Here is a 14480-nt window from a genome sequence, read left to right as displayed (position 1 = left end):
AATATAGAATAACATTGTAACACATATTAATCAAAAATTATCACAGTTATCTTCAATTTCGTAATCAAAAGTTGTGATGCATGTTAACAAATAATTCATATATCATATTAGTTAAAAATTATGATGCGTATTTAATGATTCCTTCTACGCTCCCTTCAACTTCCTTTGCTCTACATTGCTCATAAAAGCTGTGATGTATGTTAAGATAAATGTTATATTATATACAAATATGTTGTAACACATAGTACTCAAACATTCTGATGTCTAATAAATGAAATTTGTATAACAGTCCTACAACATTTCAGAAAATTTGCCAGCCATCAATTTTACCACATTAACACAAATTAATTGTACGAAATTAATACAAACTAATTATTCGTTTGGGATCCACGAATAGATGACAGGGTGTACAAATCAACTTTTTTTTCATTCCTATCATCATTCAAGAGCTGGAGCAGTATTTCAGAACGCATCGCCTTCGCGTCTGTTTGCAACATTATGAAAAGTATAACACTTTTAGTTAATTCATGATACAGTAAATGAGAAATCTAACCATTAATGTAATTACATGCATTATATTGTACGAATAAGTTATCACATATTTTTACTTACATGTTCCAAAGTGGGGGATAAACATTTCCCATTCCACCACTCCATAAACCTCATGACAAATACTCCACATGATTCACTACAATGGCAACGTTTTTTAATTGAAAGTAATTACCTATATAAATGTATAGGGCAATTTTCTAATTAAATACATAATAACTTATTCTTACATATCTGGTTATCTGGGTATTGCCCTTGGTGTGTTGGGCAGAAATTCTGTGAAATCTTCCTCACACACGATCCCAATAAACTCTTTCTGTCGTGCATACCAATATTTTGTAAATGATAAATCTTCACTCCTAATCAATTATATCAAGAGAAACTAAATATACGTACCAACACTTTAACATAATCTATATATTTATGGGGACTTCCCAATTGACAAAGGTAATCAACCTTCTTCTTCGGACGGTTGACAACCAACATAAACCAATGTCCTTGTACACATGCAGGGAAAAATAACTACAGCAAGGTGAGTATACAGAGTTAATGAATAATAAAAGTAAGGTTTACAAGATTATGGAGTAAAGAAAAGAAAAAACACACTAACCGGTTATGCTATGTCCGCATCAGGTAGAAAACAGTACTCACCGTACTTCTTGAATTTTTCCCACACTTCTTTAAGGCGACTGATGCGTTCAGGTTTTTTCTTTAATTCTCTTACCTTGAATTCACTGATTAATTATATGGCTCTACTACTAAAGTAGTACCTGTCCCCTTTGGATCCTTGCTTGTTATTTAATATATTCCTAAAGTAATTTATTACCTGTAAAAATTACAGATTTTTTACATACATGCTAAAGTAATTCAATTAGCATTCATACATATGTATAAATAATGTACAAAGTTAATTTAACTCTCATCGTCGGACACCTAATTATCAACGAAGACACTATAAATCTCATGGCGAGATACGATACTACCGTACATGGAAAGAATTGGTTCACTGACACAATTAACATCAAAGCTTAAGAATTCAGTTTTATTTTCAACAAATATTCTGCTATATATATGATCCAGAAATGTAAATATCTTAAGCCACTATTGCTCTGAAACATTTTTTACACAATAAACAATATATTACACAAATATATATAGTTTATTCATATATGGTGTACATGTTTTATTGCAGAAAAAATTAAGCATTCTACAAACACTGTCACATGTGATAAAATACATACCAGAGCTACAAAGGGAAGTGGAGAGATTGCTTCACAAGAAGGAAGAGCTTTTGTCAATGCTGTCTAGGCAAGAAGATACAAATAGTATTGAAAATAAAGGACAAGTAGTGGAGAATATTCAAAACTCTCTATCTGTTGTCTCAGCAAGTCAACTAGGTGATAGAGAAGTGATGGTTCAGATATCCATAGCCAAGCACAATAAGAGTCTAAATTTACAAGATGTTGCTGCAACTTGTTTTGGTCTAAGTAACATATTGTCTTAACAAGGGTATTTCAGTCATTTTGCCTACAACCTCAAGGGTATCAAGGGTATTTTAGTTGGCAGAGCAAATTTAAATCACTTCTATGAAGGTGCATTGTGTCAAATATGCTGAAAATTAGTATTTCTCCTGTATGCACAACAAGTGACAATTGAAGGGTATTTCTGGAAGTTCATGAACAATCCTGTTTTTAATATCTGAAATTAGCATGAAGAGTGCACTGATCTACTGAACTATAAAATAAAATTTTGAAGTTAATTTCTGGTGTAAATTTGAGGCTGCTGAAGGTGAAATCAAGTTGTGGCTACCTCTGGTGTTAAAATAAAGTTCAAGCATATGTGGTTATGGTTTTTACATCTGCAGAAGGTGCTCTATTATACCAAAGTGAGCTAAAGTAAGATTTGACATCTCACACCATTACAGCCATTTTTCTGGTTTTGTCACTTAATCAGAGGTTATATTGTTTGTATCTTGCTATGAGCTGCATGTTATTCATCCTACCAAGTTTCCATTACTGATTAAAGGCTATTGAAATTCTAGATTTACCAGAAAACTGATTATCTTTGTGGTTGACCTATTAAACCTCACATTACACAGGGTTTATGACCAGTTTACTGTGATTTGAACTGAGAAGACATTATACCTTGCTATTATTGATGAGATTTCTATTTGACCATGTGTATTAATATGAACTATGACTGAGGGTGTCCAGTACAAGACAGTGCACTTATGAATTTACATTTCAGTCCCTAGTTGCAGAGTTTCTGCAAAAACTGGTTTGGAACAGATTTTGGGGCTCAAATTCAATTCATAAATAAGTGTTCCACCTCTAAGTTTTGTTTCAAAACATAAACCAAGTATAGGAGAATATTTTCCAGGCCTGACACCTTGCGGTATACCTTTTCTAACGTCGGTTGACAAGGATCACAGTAGCTAAAAAACTAACCTGGTCCTATTTGTTTTGTTATTGATTATGTGCTAAAGTGTGATTATCTTGCTGTGCTTATTGAGAACATTGTTGGTGCAAGTTTATTATGATAATTTAAAGGTGTGACAACCTATACTTGCTCAAGGTTCAGGTGTTTTCAACTTGGTGTTGTGACACCTCCTTGCAAATGGTAGTGAGGCTTTGTACATCTTGTGTTCATGTGGTTTGCTTGACTTAACTTGCAACATATATCCTTCTCAGCTCAATTTCTACTTAAGTGAAAAGAAGAAGAAAGTTGTAATCAGACCAATCTGCCACCAACCACAACAAAGCTTAACAATTCAGTATCATACTCATGCAATCCATTTTGAACAAATATTCCGCTATATATCTGATCCACAAATCTAAATATATCAAGGAAATATTAGCTCGATTATAACTCAATGTACCTTTCATATAAGCTAAGCATTCAAATTAAATAACCAGCCTAATAAAAGTCGGTGCATTGGAAATCTTATGATTTATTTGTCTCAGCATTTGCCACATATGTCAACAACATATTTTGCTCCGTAGTCAGACTAACCATTTTGCCGCCTTTGTATACATATGGACAAAAAAAATATTTCTTCACTTTCAATTTACTCTTCCCCTTTTCCTTTTTTTCTTTGACATCACTGGTTCCCTCTTTAACATTTCTTAAATCAATAACCTTATTTAAATCATTTTTTTCCTCTGCACTTACCAACACCTCCTGCCTAAGACCAGAATGACCCTTATTCTTTTCACCCTCTGCATCACTGCACTCATGGTCACTTCTATTATTACTTTCCTTACTCCCATGCGATTCATCTTCACTATTATCTAAACCACTTCCCTCGCCCATATTTCATTATGACCACTAGAGTCTTCATCATCATTCATTGCACAAACCTTACCACCTCTGCTGTCATCTTCACCTGCTTTCTCAACCGGTTCAACATCCCCATCCTTACCACCTCTGTTATCATCTTCACATTCCCCACCTACACTGCTGGCATTGCCATTGTTGTCCCCATACACTTTTCCTTTTTTTCCGAATTCCACGCTTCTTCAATGAAGTCAACAATTTTCCTAGACTCCTCTTCAAATTTCTTAGATTATATTATGCTAATGCAATGTCCATCTTCACTTTTTTAATGCAAACCTGCGTATATACAATTCAATGACATCCATAAATTTTAAAACAAATATTCTACATACATTTTCACTAACTAAATGATTACCTCTACCTCTGAGTCAGAACATTCATAATCATCATATTCAAAGCTCAATGAATCAGACGGAGAAGGGGTCGAGCCATCTTTGGCTGTACCATCATTGCCTCTGCTTCTTCTATATGTTTTTGCCTTAAAAGGCACCAACTATTTAAATTCCATATGAAAATACATTAGTCAATCATTATATTATCATATAACACAATAAATTACATGTTCACAGCAAAAACTTTAATAACCTATCCACAACCAAAACCTCCGTTACCCAATTCCCATCTTACGCGAGACCGAAAAATTTCTGTGGTCCAAAAATCAAGGCTTTTACTATCTCCCTCTGGGTAACCTTCATATTGTGTCTCACAGCGCATCGTATAACGCAGCTGTTTTCAATTCCAACACACAAAGTAAATAAAGAAGAAATCTAAGGAAAAGAAAAAGGAAATCTGAAGAAAAGAAAAGCAAATGTTGAAAGCAATGATACCTGCAAAAACATCAAACAACCACGATAGGACTTTTTCAGCTTCCCATTTGTACGTGGTTTCATAGTTCTCAAAAAACAATCGCGGACATAGCTGCACCAGTTGTAAATACTAATACCATTAACATCATCCACACTTTTCAACAAGCCCTAGTGGCATGTATTTCTGCCAGTAGGACTTAGTAAAGTAGAGCAAGCAAAGAGGACAAATGCTCTCTTGAATTCATCATTTGCCTTTAACTTTAAAACCTGGTCAAACAAGAACTCATCATGAATTCCGCCTGTGTCGAAGTAACCACCTTCGTCTATCTACTCCGCATCGTAGAAGTGGACATTTGGAACTCCAAATGGTATCCTAAGAATCGGGTGCACATCGGCTGAATGTATTGACATAAAGCATCCGTCCCCAAGTCTTTTATGAGAATTATCAGGGTTATAATTCTTTAGTAAGTACATACATAAGTCCGGAGACATTTATGTACATTTCAGCTTCAATAAATTTCCGAATCCAATGTCCTCCATAGCTTTTCTCTTATCGTCATCAAGCTGTGCAACAGCTTGAATAAACTTCGACACGGCACATCTATGCCACTCACCTGGATGAGTAATTTTTTTGGCCTTTCTCTTCTGCTTCATAGCCATACCATTAAAAAACAAATATCATACATATAATCTTTTAGAGAACTTAGCCATAAAATTAAATCATTACAACTAAATATAATTACCTTCTCTTTTATGGGAGCTCTTTTTTCTAGAGCGAGCTTCTCATACACTTCCATTAATCTTTTTTTTTTTTTTTTTTCCCTTACCCACGGTTCTTTCTCACTAGCCGACATACCATTCCATGTCATTTTGCAAGCATTATGCACAGAATTCATCAGAGCCTTTGACATCCTTCCAAGTTTGTTATTAGCTTTCCGATACTTGGCTATATAGTTAGACCTGTAATCATAATAAATAAATTAATATCAACTTTTTAGATGACTCAATATTTATTAAATGAATGTATATTGCATCAACAAACTAACTTTCCTACCATGTCAAACAACAGAAGATAATATGCAATACAAATTATCAACTTTTTAGAGGACTCAATAGTTATGTTTTATGCCTACGTCTGTGTTCTTCTAGTCTTAAAAGAAATAATTGTAAAGATCTGATTGATAAAGTTATTAAAAACATTTCTCATTGGAATACTAAGCTGTTCTATCTTGCTGGTAAGTTGGAGTTGATTAAAACAGTGGTGAATCCTATCTTTTTTTTTTTTTTTTGTTTCTTATCAAGTTAGAAGTGGTCAGGAAATTAAATTGTTTTTTGACCCTTGGTGTGAGGGGTTAACAATTACACAAAAAATTGGTCATATTGCTAAAACGTTATGTTTACACAAGGATATTTTAATCCAGAGTATTATGCTGAATGGAAGCTGGAGTTTTGCTCTGTTGTAACATGATTTGCTTCTTCCTTTCAGGGTTTATCTTGACACTATCAGCATTCAGTGTAAACCACATGGTGGGTCGCTACACCGTAAGCTTAAGAGTGTGTATTAAGGCGAGGGCCAAGTTTTACATTTATAAAAGCCACTACTACCTTCACTAAAAATATAGTTAGGGCGAGTAGGGATCGTCCTAAGGGATTGGAGTCGAATTTGATTGTGGAATCACTATTAGGGTTAGTAGGTCGAGTGATCAAACAAATAGTTGGTTGGTTGATTAAACTAGACAGCAGATTAAACTAAATAATTGAATGCAATAAAGAGTAAGTAAGAGAGAGAGATCTTGGGGTTTAGAGGTCACCACTAAACAATACTTTTCTACACCCTTAACAAGTGACTAATGAGGGAAATGTGTGTTGCAATATTGATGTGTGTGTGTGTGTTTGGTTGATTCAATTAGTAAGGGTGACCAATTAAGTATATATTGTCTAAGCAATATGTGAAAAGCACAATATATCTAACAATTAAGTATATATTGTCTAAATAGCATGTCAAAAGCACAATATATCTAGCAAGTCATTAATCATTTCATTAAGCTCACAAGCTAAATACACCACAAGGTTAGAGACATATGCTACTTGCATTCAAAACTATGGAACATCAAACAACAAGCATGGATTGTCCTCCCATCTAACAACTATACTACCACTACACTACAATTAAGCTAATGACATGAAATTAAACTAATTAAGTTAAGGGAGAGGCACAATCCATCAAGAAATGAGCATGAACCATCAAGAAAATTACAAGAGCATTCCATTAAGCACTATGTTTTGACAATCTCTAGATCTATGGTATTAATACACGTAGACATGCATCAATAGCACAAGAAATAGAGACAAACACATAAACATCTATTTTAGCATACATAGACATATGGATAGAATGAAATGATCAATTGGAAGCATTACACTACATAAATCATTGAATAAACAAGATATATATATATATATATATATATATATATATATATATATATATATATATATAAGTGCCAAAACATGTATTACAACACTAATCCCTCAATAATACACAAAATTAAGATGTAGAAAACATGCTTGGGGCTAACTTTAGCCCCAAGAGGATGTCTAGCCACTCATGGTAATGCTTCTCCAATCCTCAAGGGCAAACTCCATGGAAGAAATCTACTCCTTGGTTGATGAAGAGCTCCCAAGCTTGTGTCTCTAGCCTTCTCCTCCTTTCTTCCTCCCTAAGAATAGCCTCTATTGTGATAAATCAATCTAAGTGTCTCCTCCTCAAATAGTGTATCATATTCTATATATAGGTAGCTCAACTGACACACAAAATGAGCTGGGGTCGTGCACAAAATATTCCCCAATGATTGGATAAGGACAACTTTCAATGAGTTGAAAATTTAACTTTTTCGCACTGGAGGAAGTTCGATCGATCGAACCTTGGACTTGGATCGATCGAACATAGCTGAGATCTATTGAACTGAAGTTGGATCGATCCCTAATGGCGGTGCCTTTTTGGATAAAAACAAATTTGAGATATTTCGAAGATATTTTTGGGAAAAGGGCAAAAGTGGTTGGTAGGGTGGTACAACTAGATAAGATCAATCATTTGGATAAGGATAAGGTAGTTCGATCGATCGAAGAATGATGTTGGATCGATCGAACTTTGATCTGAGATCGATTGAAGATGTTAAATTCCACCTTTTGCTTCCTTTTGCTTCCACTTGGCTCCTTTCTTTGATTCATCCCAGAATTGCTTCATTTCTGCTCTTATTTGTCTGAGTTAGCTTATTTTCAGGATAAGTGCCTGAAAATGGAAATAACACGAAATCAAACTAAAACGGTAAAGTAAGATAGATAAAGGTACTAGAATGCCTAAACTTAAGGGGTTTAAATACGCACTTTTCAGCGCTCATCACACCCCCAAACTTAAATATTGGGAGTCCTTAGCAATGAACTAGAAAGTAAAGGAATGAAATGAACAACTATACAACTATAAACTAGAAAGCAATAAATGGATAACGCCACTTTCGTAGGAAACATGATTGCACTTAGCATATGCAACAAGCCTTTTAAACCCCTAGGTTACCCCTAGTGGACGAGTGAAGTCTCGTGAGGGTTTCCAAAAATGATACCCACAAACATTAAGCTCATTCTTTCAAAAGAGACACCAATATTGCAAACAAGCATTGGGAGAAAACTACCTAAAGTATGCAATTTTTCAAACATTTCTAAGCAATCTCCCAAAATTTCAACATCAAACAAGCAAGTATGGTCCTCCACACATCAAGAGAATGATCATGTAAATCAAAACAACTTTAGAATCCTTTTTGAGTGGACTGGCATCAAATGTGTTGCTACCTAAGCTAACTAAAGAATTAATCACATCCTTACCCTCAAACTAGCACACAAATCTAGTACCGATCATCAAGACAAAAAGTGAAACTTTTATTAAAGCTTCATTCATCTAGGTGCGCTTATTCTTTTCACTCGATTTTTTTTTTCTTTTTTTATTTTTATTTTTATTTTTATTTAGGATCAAAGATGGAAGCATGGTGCAATTTGTTGATCTATTAAGCTTTCTAGCGATTCATAAGGTCGAGCGTTAGGTTAATGACTCCCAAACCAGACAGCTTTAGGGCACTAGGTGTTCAAGCACCCTTACGGACTTACAAGCTTAAATCAACTAGGCTACAAATCAAGACAACCTCCATCTAATCATTTTTCACTTCTCACCTTTTGGGAGAAGTCCTCACTTTTTTATTACTTGTGCAACTTTTTCTTCTTCTTATTCCCCTTTTTTTTTTTTTTAATTTATTTTTTATTTATTAACCTAGAGTTTGGGCCCTCCACCTTTCGGCGCGAGATGTTCAATGCTTGATGAGGCTAGAATCCCGACTACTTAGTGAAAAGGGGTTGTTATCCACCTTTATCAAGAATGAAAGCTTTCAATGCACTACTAGCCCAATTAGGATATAACTAATTCAATAATCAACAAAGCATGTACCCCACAAATGAATGCTAGTGTGCGCTTGTGCTAGTGTAGAATACTAGAATGAATCTCAAAACAATCACAAAATCAAGATGATGTGGACCACAAGTGCAAGCAAGATATCAATCTTTCGAAAAAATTTACTCCTAAATGGCATTTGCAAGGCATACAAGGAGTATTGGACTCTCAAGTTAAGCAATTTTTAAATTCTAAGCAATATAGTCCTCAAAAGATCAAAATCATCGCTAATATGGACCAATCATAAAAAAAATCTCTCAAATACATAAGTCATGCTCAAAATTTTGAATTTAGAAGCAAACACTATAACATACACCATTACGCCCAAACTTAAATGGCACAATGTTCTCAATGTGCAAAGAGAACAAAAGGAAAGAGTATACCGGTGCAATTAAGGCAAATAATGGCTGGGACTGAAGTATTCAAAGTGGGTGGCATGGCTCCCCTGAACTTGGGATTAATTGTGGTCCTGAAATTTGGCTTTTAGATAAATTCATCAGATAACAAAAAGGATAATCAGTGCACAGTGGACATGTAAGTGTAAGTGGGATAAAGCAGATAAAGTAGGGAGAGAAATATAAGGGTGGTCCTGAAAATTGTGTAGTATTCTCTCTCATTGTAGTCACTGTAATGCACCTGATAGAGTCAAACAAATAGATATAAGAACATAATAGATGACATCCATAACAAAAACATATATAAAGAAAATAAAGTATAGAGTACATCAAAAGAGCAAAGCTGACATATCCGGCTGCAAATAATATACAGTGACAAAAATGAAGTATAGATCACAGAGGTGTAGTATGAAAAGATAGAAGAAAATGGGAATCTCAGGTGGACGAGGCAGGACGGGCAGGGCGAGCTCCACGGATATTGTGAGATAGTCTCGGAGTGCAGTCATGACATCCGTGCAGAATGTAGCAAAATCAGCCCGGTGGGCCACAGCATCGGCTTCAATGGCAGCAATATCAGCTCTGATAGCAACCACTGCATCCTCCAGAACCTGAAGACGCTTTCCAAAGCCGGGGGTAGGACTAGGAGCCTCAGGTACGGATGTATCAGAAGAAAGATCCTGAGTCTGCTCCTCTGCATGAATGGGTGATCCAGCAGGAAAGTGCTGCTCTGCGTCATCTACGGGTCACTCTAAATCAATATCCATACGCTCGACAGCCGGATCAACTGGTACGTTGTTCACTGCCCGGTCTGCTGCTGCTGCTGGTTCTGCAGCCTCTTGTAATCGGGTAATAATAGCGTTATAGCTCTTATCCCAGTCCTTCTTCAAGAAGTAACAGGATCCTCTCTCAGAGTGCTCCCCAGGATGGAAAGGATAGCGCTGATCAATCAATATCTAGGTGATGAGGTGGCCAAATGGGAGAGACTTAGCCCTTCTGGGCTTCTCCTTGCTGATATATTCATCAAAGAGCTTCCTCATCAAGCTCCAGATGAGCACGGGAATAGATACCCAGTGGCCCGTATAGAATGCGTAGAGGGCTGTTAGATAGTCTCCTTACTGCTGAATCTTGTGCCCGGCCCTATATATGTTCCGAAAGAGAACGGAATCAAAGAACCATAGGTCATCTGGAAGATAAGTGCGGGTGGCGAAAGTCTCGCCATCGGCATGATGACCTGTCAAAAAAACTGCCATATCGGCATAAGAAGGCCTGTATGGTAGTGATCGGTGTAGACAATGGCATGATCTGGCTAGTGTGTCCACAGTAATAGAAATCTGGTGGCCATTTATGGTAGTGACCAGCTCTGCCGTGGTACGCGGGGATGGTCGGAGGTTCTGGAAGAACATCCGTACTAGCCGCGGATAGACTGGCTCAGTAACTGGGACAAGAATAGCTGCAAGGCCCTTTCGGATAATATCATCATAAGCTGATCGGGTCAGCACCGACCTGGAGAAGAAATCTGTATCAAAAACTGACTCATGGTCCACTGTCATCTGTGCATATCTAGGCGCGGGCCTATCACGTTCTCGAGTTGGCTGAGGTGGTCGGTGTGGTGGAGATGGTAATGGTGAATGCTCAGCCTCAGCCTCATCCTGTGATGGAGATGGAGATGGTGTAAATGCAGGCTGAGCCTCAGAAGTAGATGGAATATGATCAGCTTCAGCCTCATGAGAAGGTGACTGAGGTGGAGTAGGCTCTAATGGCTCCTCCTGTGCAGGGTCATGGTCATGAGAAGGACCGGCCTTGGCATCGAAAGTGTGCCTGCCCCGGCGGTGATAGTATCCGTGGGCTACAGTCTTGCGCTTAGGCATGGCCTGAAAAATAATTTAAAACTTACAAGGGGAGTCAGTGCCAGAATAAAGTATTGAAAGCATAAAATAGAAACATGTCAAATAAGATAGACAAAACATATATGACACGAATCTATACAATTGATATGAGATGAACATGCTAAGCAGTATAAGTGTAAAATGCATCTAATGTGAAAAATCACAGGCATTGGGCATATATAAGATAGCATGATCAAGATAAGATGCATGGAATGTGTGTATGAAATCTGCGAAGTTCGATTGATCACAAAAAAAATGTGAGATCGATCTCAAAACTTCGATCGATCTGAGAAACTGAAAAAAAATGAGTTCGATCGATCTCTCAAGATCGATCTGAGATAGAAGTTCGATCGATCGAACTGTGCAAAGATGAAAGTTGAAAGGTCACATATCTGTGACATGGATGGCACGGGGCTTTCACGACATGGTCGTGGGCCCATCAACACAACATACAATCAATCCTACTCACTTTACAAAGTCCATACTCCCATAAATCGAATCAAAACACATAAATATATACACAACATATATAAACATATATACATATATATACACAATGTTTCAAGCTTCATTAATGGTGGATTTCATCATCAAAATGTCTTAGATCTAGCATGTAAAGTACGAATACATAAAATAGAAGCTTAAATCACAAAGTGGATCTCAGATCTCACCCAAAATCAAGGAGAGGAGATGAGATGTGAAGGGGGTGATGCAAACTCAGATCCGAGAGGAGAGAGAAGAGAGAGAGAGTCGAAGCTCACTGGATCTCGCCGAAGATTCGTCGGAGATGATGACGAAGATGGGTGCACAGTGGCGACAGGAATGTGGGACTGAGGGTTTGGAAGAGGGTTGGATCGATCTAATGAATCGATCTTGAGACCCTCAGGTTCTATTTTTAAAAAATTTTCCCGAACAGTTCGATCGATTGAATTGAGATTTCAGATCGATCGAACTGTGATGATCTCTCTTCAAAGTAATTTTTGAAATTTTTGAAAACTTAAAATTGAAATATAGAAAATATTTTATTTTTATTTTTATTTGAAAAATTAAGTAAATAAAAGAAAATAAAAGAAAATCTTTTTGGTATTTTTGGAAAAAAAAATAAAATAAAAATATTTTTGAATTTTTGAAAATTAAAATGTTAAACAAAGTCAAAGATGGTGAGATGAAGAACAGAGATCGATCTGAACAAAATGTTCGATCGATCAGACAGAGAACAAAAATATGTAGCTTTTGGTTCAAAAATTTGGCTAAGTGCTAGAACTTACAGATCGATCGAACTTTGAAGTTGGATTGATCTAAGGTCTTCTGATTGATTTGAGAATAAGTTCAAACGATGGGACAGAGAGGTGATTTGGATGCAGGTTGAAATTTTTTCTAAGTGTTGGATGCAAATAGAAGTTCAATAGATCGAACTTTCATTTGAGAACGATCGAACTTATGCAAAATGCTCAATCACAACATAAAAGCTCATGCAATCCTAACCACAGTTCCTAGCAATGCATATGAACCAAAAACAAGTATCTAGACTTCGTAAGAAATGACATTTAAGATAGAAATGAGGGAGGAATAGGGTTTTGACACCCTACGAAATGCTTTTGCTAGTTTTTAATGTCTCTAGCAAGACATTGGGCTCTTTTAGCCCGGATCAAAGATCTTGTAATGCATCCCCTCCTTGTTGGGGTGATAGATGCTTTGAACTCCACCCAATAAATGGTTCTTTAAAGAACTTGTTGAATTTAGCTCAAAAGAAACTTTTGATCCCTTGTCAATGCAATCACAATCTTTGGGCTTCCATGCCCTTTCAAAGTAAGAATTTGAAACAACACTTTGAGAATGCAAGGTTGAAGATGATCCTTTGGAAGTTTTGGTCTTACATAAAAGCTCACTTCCTTGACATGGAAGATCATGACATTTATCTACAACATTAACCTCTCATTCATATTTTTCAAATGAACTGGGTGTGGGGTTGAAGATATTCAACTTCACCTTCATGTGGACAAATGAGATCTTTATTATCCCCGTCCTACAATTGATGTTGGCATTAGCGATTGCCAAAAAAGGACGGCCAAGGATAACGAGAATTTGGCTTTTAGGATTGGGGACCGGTTTCGTGTCAATGACAACGAAATCAACGGCGAAGAAGAATTTGTCAATCTTTATCAATACATCCTCAATTATACCCCTAGGCTTCTTAATGGATCGGCCGACAAGTTGTAAAATTACCGACGTTGGTTTCAATTCACCTAGGCCCAATTTGACATAAATCGAGTATGGAAGAAGGTTAACACTTGTTCCTAAGTCAAGAAGCGCCCGATTAATGATATGATCACCAATGATGCATGATGTGGTAAATGATCTGGGGTCCTTAAACTTTAGTAAAGTGTTATGTTGCAAAATTGAGCTTACTTGCTCGGTCAAAACCACTTTTCTTGGTGCTTGGCTCTTGTCCTTCTACTTTTGGGTGCACAAGTCTTTCAAGAATTTGGCATAAGCCAGAATTTGCTTGATTGCATCCAAAAGTGGAAAATTGACTTTCACTTGCCTAAACATTTCCTTGATTTCATTGGTTTTTGCCTTTTGCTTGTCTTTTGAAATGGATCCTTTTAAGGCATCCAAAAATGGAGCTTTTGGCTCAAACACTTTTTCAGCATTTTCTTTTGAAAACTCTTCAACACAAGAATTTTTCAAATCACTTTGTTGCAAATTATTTTTCAACAAAACCTTTTCAAATTCATTTTTCGGCAAATCTTTCTTCAAATCATTTTCAAAATCATTCTTCAAATCACATTTTGAAGCTTTCTCATTCGCAAGATCATGTATATGCAATAAAGGAGGAATGGGATGTGAAACGGGACTGGTGACAACTTGAGGTTACACCGATTCACTCTCTTCATTGGACATTTCAACTTGATTGTCCACAACCCTACCACTCCGCAAGGTAGTTAACGCATTGACATGCTCAATGGTGTAACCTTCCGATGAGGAATGGGTTTCCACAACACATTGTTGC

The sequence above is a fragment of the Cornus florida genome, unplaced genomic scaffold (genome assembly GCF_030987335.1).
Source record: "Cornus florida cultivar Cherokee Brave unplaced genomic scaffold, ASM3098733v1 CherokeeBrave_3.0.0_Hap2_Chr02, whole genome shotgun sequence".
NCBI classification, from domain to species: domain Eukaryota; kingdom Viridiplantae; phylum Streptophyta; class Magnoliopsida; order Cornales; family Cornaceae; genus Cornus; species Cornus florida.
The sequence above is the reverse complement of the archived record's forward strand: the minus strand, read 5'-3'. Positions refer to the sequence as shown.